This window comes from Narcine bancroftii, chromosome 3 (genome assembly GCF_036971445.1).
Source record: "Narcine bancroftii isolate sNarBan1 chromosome 3, sNarBan1.hap1, whole genome shotgun sequence".
NCBI lineage: Eukaryota > Metazoa > Chordata > Chondrichthyes > Torpediniformes > Narcinidae > Narcine > Narcine bancroftii.
Window position 1 is genome coordinate 355,301,202 of NC_091471.1, and position 5,634 is coordinate 355,306,835.

The following is a 5,634-nucleotide window of genomic DNA, read 5'->3' on the forward strand; positions in this document are numbered from 1 at the left end:
GGTCTGAGTTGCCTGCATCTTTCCACAAAGGGCCTTGCTATTTCTTGGCAATTCCTAAAGTACAGCTGATCCGGTGATTGCAAATACACAAATGTGCTGGAGAAACTCCAACATCCTTTGTCAGGTACATGGCTCAGGGCTGAAAAGGTTGTTACCCTTTACTTCCTATGAATGCAATGTGGCCTGCTAAGTTTCTCCAGCATGTTTGCGTGTTGCGCTCAACCCCAGCGCCTGTAGATTTTCTTGTTTAGTGTGGATCCAGTGAGTGACAGATAAATTTCTGGGGAATCCTGATGGAAATCCCAGCAGTCTCTGACTCAGGCATAAGGTTCAAAGCAATGCACAAATTAGCTGGAAATTTAATTGGTTTCTCAAAGTTTTTACTGAACAAATGCTGTGTTCAAAGAGAATCAAGGCTGGACATGTGTTATCAACAAACAGTGGTCTTTATCTATGCACAGGGGAATTCACAAAAGGGCACACTCACACAGACCAACCTGGAATAATACACAAATAACTACAGATTGGTTAGCAGTGTTTTTTTTTTGATTTAAAAAATTTTTATTTTGCACCCATTCTCAACTCCTGATTGGGAATGCACTGGTTAAACACATGGTGTCTGCCACCCATAGGCACAGCATACTAATGAACAGTAAATTAATTACAGCTAACAACTACATCAAATGAATCTGGTTTCCAGCACTGACCATGGCTATGGACCTGGGTTGGCCCATCGCAGGTGGCCCTCTGGTGCCCACCTGTAGCAGCAGGCTGGACTTCAGTGATTGACTCGAGGCGAGAGAAATCAAGACTCCACGTGCTAGGCCTTTCCCATCCAGGGCCTGTCCATGTGACTTGCAAAGACTAATCTCATGTCAGCTTTACCTGTGGGGAGATCTAACCATTGACACCTTGGGGGACCAATCAAACATCATGCTGCAAGGGCCAATCACACACCGACCTCACAGGTGGGTGGATCTAACTCTTGATTGGGCAGGTGAGGTGACTTCCAACTAGGTTCCAGCCAGAAAAGCCACATAGCCCTCCGCAATTCACATTCCGACCAGGTTCCAGACGAAGAGGTCACATGACAATCCACACCACCACAAGCTGAAGAATAAAATATCTTAAAAGGCATTATGTGTCATTGTCAATGAAGTGTGCTTCCACCTTTTTGGAAAGTTGCATTGTAACTCTGGTACAAACCAAAGTTTTAGTGATGGCCAAAATTAGAGGTGCTATAAATTGAGGAATGTAAAAAAAATTCGATTAAGTTCAAGTGTATTACCATCATACAATTGGATGAAACTGTGTTCTTTGGTCCTCGGTATAAAAACATGTAAACACATACATAGACATAGCACACATACTTACAAATGATTTATATGCAATGCATACCTGTATATAAATATTGTTAAAAAATAATAGTCTTAGAGGGATTTGCATGAGCATTTCAACAGTTACTCAGCATTCTCATTGCCCATGGGCAGAAGCTGTTCCTCACTCTGGTGGCAGTAGCTCTGATACTTCTGTATCTCTTTCCCGATGAGAGTAGCTGGAAGATGCTGGTACAGGTCCTTAACAAACTTGCAAGCCCTCTTCAGACAACGATCCCAGTAGATCACTTCAATGAATGGAGCGAGTCCCCATTGATCCTCTTTGCCATTCTGATTGTCCTGTGGATTGACCTCCAATCCATTTCTCTGCAGCAGCCATATCCCATGGTGATGCAGCTGGCCAGGATTCTCTCGATAGAGCTTCTGTTGACATAATGGTGGCCGGTAGCCTTGCCCGCTTCAGACTTCTGGGAAGTGCAGTTGTTATGTCTTCCTGACAAGTGAGGAGATGTGTGTCCATGGTAGGTCACGAGTAAAGTGGACTCCAATGAACTTGGTGTTCTCTCTCCATTTACAGAGTTAATGATGTAACAGGAAGTTATCAGGAAGGCTGCTGTTCATCTCTTCTATCAGTCTCCCCATCCTTGGACACAGCGATAATTTAATTCTATTTATTAGACATACAGAATGGTAACAGGCCCTTTCAGCTCACAAGTCTGTGCTGCCCAATTAACCTACAAACCCTGCTACTTTTTTGAAAGGTGGGCATAAACTGAACCCCCCAGGGAAAACTTATGCAGACATGAGGAGAATGTACAAATTCGTGAAAGACGGCACGGGATTCGAACCCTGGGTCACTAGTACTAGCAGCATTGTGCTAACCGCTGTGCTTGCAGGTGCAGAATTCCAACCCTGGTAGCTGGTAGGGGATCCATAAAATTTAGAGCCAGGCCACTGGTGTGGGTCTCGTACAGCTTAAGAACACGTGAGAGGAAGAGTGGAAGGCAGAACACAACGATTGATGTCATGTGGCTACTGGAGATCTGCTCAGTCTGGAAGCATTGGTGGGCAGCATTTCTTGCCTGACGTCCCACTTGGAGTCTTTGGTTGCTCCTCTGGGTTGTATCGTTGCAAATTAGCAATCACTATTCCTCCTTTTGCATATATTTATCTCATTCAGTCAGGCATCATGGACACTCATTTGAAGGGCCAACGTAAACCAATCTAATGTTCACAGGGCAGTAAGTCAACCTTAGTGTTATGACATCGCAACTACTCATGGGCAAACTTAACTTTTGCCCAATTCTGTGTGGAAATCACTTGGTGTGTTTAATGTTTTACTTTATTAAGAGTCTTTTGGGGGGACATTTTTGGATTGAAACCTGCCTTAACACATATATGCATGTAACAGTCAATACTGTGTAAAAAATCGATCCCCTATTTTTGGCCGCCTGCCATCTGAACTCCTGATGCCCCCGACTGTGGACCCTCACCTCGGCCCTGGTCACCCGCCCACCAGAGATCCTAATACCCTGACTCTCACCTCAACCCCAGTCACCTGACCATCTGAGCTCCCTATGTCCTGACCACGGACTTACCACCTGGTCCCAGCCATCTGCCCATCTGAGTTCCCGATGTCTCAAACGACACAGGTAGTTACCGCGGCCAAAAGTAGTATGTATGTAATAGTTGACCCCTAAATTTTACCCAAAAGATTGGACCATTGCACACATATATACAATATATAATTGGCACAAGTTACACTGTGATAGGTAAAGAGGCATTGATTAGAATCCTGGATCTCGTGGATTAGCCTACCACGTGGGACCTTGTCAAATGCCTTATTATAGACCATTACTAATGGGCTAATTGGATGTCTGAAATGAAAACAAACACTCACTAAGGCAACACCCATAAAAGAGAAGCAAATGAATGTATTGGTTCAGGACACTTTGTTGGTTCTGTTCCCAACAATCCTGTTTTTATTTGTTTCTCAGCATCTGCAGTTACAGTAAAACTCCTAGTATACAGAATTTAAACAACCAGCAGCCTCAAGCAACTGGCAAAAAAAATTGAGGAAATTAAAAAAGAAAAGAAAATATTAGGTAAAAATATGTGTTTAAAATTGTAAAAGTGAATGTAACACAAACCTTTGGTGAAGATGGGAGCAAATATTCAGCCAGTGGAGTGCCTTGGTCAAGCTTTGCTCATAGCATCTGTTTGAATAAAGTTGTGTGAAACTGCAATGGCGTCACCCAGGATGAAGAGCTGGTTTGATGTTGCTCACTGTTGGGGTGACTTATCTCCTTATCCCTCCTTTGTTAAAGTCATCCTGATCAGAAACTTTATCTGTAAACTTGGGGCAAGGGGGTTAATTATCTATAATGTTATTATTCGTCTTTCAGGTGACTCTATGGAGGGAGAGGAACCTGCAGATGGATAAATGTTTTCAAAGAATGTGTGACTGAAAATAAAGTAAAATGCTTTAAGGTTTATATATTCATGCAAGTGAAGTTTATTATGTGTAAGTACGGTATAATATTTTTGTCTTTAAACTGTTTATTCTTAATATAGGTTATGAGAGTAAGCATTATGAGAGTAAGTCTCAAGTAACCAGATAATACACTTATCTGGCATCTGCCAATTCCTATAGGTGCTGATACCAGGGATTTTACTGTACTTTGACACTGAACACTTTGCTTCTGATGGAGACAAGCTTCACAATTTTGGTGAGTGAGTTGAGTAATTTGGTCTCTCATCCCTTTCCACCAGTTGTTTCGCCCCCCACCCCCACCAGGTACCTATACCTGTAACAGCAGGAAATATTATATTTGCACCCCCACCTCATTCATCACCTTTTGGGGCCCCAATCAGTCCTTCCAAGTGAAACAGTCACTCCAAGTGAATCTGCTGGAATCATTTATTGCATCCTGTACTCCTGATGTGACCTCATCTACCTCGGGGAGACTGGATGCAGATTGGGAGATCATTTTGTCGAACACGTTCACTCTGTCCACTGGAAGGGCCTTACCTCTCTGCCGTGTTGACAGGTCTGTCCACGTCCTTGTACTGCCAGGTTGAGGCTACTTGTAAATCAGAGGAACAGCATCTTGCTTTGCACCTCAGGAGCTCCAACCATACGTCAACAATTTAAACCTCCAATTTCTGTAAACCTCCTCCCCAGACTTAGTATTCCCTTCATCCCGCTCCCTTCCTCCAGCTTCCCAGCCTCCTCTCTTCCTTCTATCAGGGAAAAAGCATCCGTCCCAGCCCTCTGCCCCTTCCTCAGCTTTCTCTTCTCCTCCCCCCTCCCATCTGTATTCACCTATCACCTGCGAGGCCTGTGTTCTTCCTGTGACCCATGCCCACTGCCCCCTCTCTTTCCCCCCACCCCCACCCCCATCCCCAAAACCTTATTTGAGCATCAGCCTGATTTTCAGAACTCCTGAAGAAGGACTTCGACCTGTAAAGTCGACTACCTTGTGACATGCTGAGTTTCTCCAGCACTTTTGTATACTGCGCCGGACCCCGGCACCTGCAGATTTCTTGTTTGAACCATGACTGCTTTACTTTAATTCTACAGTCCGGTTGGAGAGCATTCTTAAACCAACAATACGTGTATTTCCATCACAGGAAAAGAATTTCTCGTGTGATGTTGTTTTTTCTGACCGAAATAAATAACCAAAGCAATAGATGTTGGATGAGCCAATAGTCATCAATACCAGTTGCAGTAAGGCTGAGGTGATCATCTCTGGAATGTGAGTGGCCCCATGAGGTTTCATACTTGTCTCTCTGGCTATGTAGAATTTTGTTCCAAAAATTTGACAGCTGGATTCTCATTATCACAGCAGCTCTGGTCTTTGTATTAGCAGGGCATGTTAAAGAGTATCGTTCGGAAAGGAGCAGATCCAAATGGAAGATTCACTCCTTTAACTGCACACCACAAAGGCCTTCTTGCAATGTCCTGACTGTTCTTTATGGCCAATGGGTGTTAAGGAGGACCAGCTTGTTAGAAAAAAAAGTAAAAACACATTGAAGTGCTGGAGGAACGTAACTGGTCTTTTCAACGTCCATAGGAGGCAAAGATGTATTGCTGACATTTTGGGCCTGAGCCCTTCTTCAAGGAATAAGCAGAAGGGTTCAGGCTGAAACATCGGCAATATATCTTTGTCTCCTATGGACGCTGAAAAGACAGGCTGAGTTGTTCCAGCCTTTTGGTGTGTTTTTACTACAATCGCAGCGGCTGCAGCCTATCGTGTTTCAAATCCGGAGAAAAAAGTAAAAATGCAACTCTGGA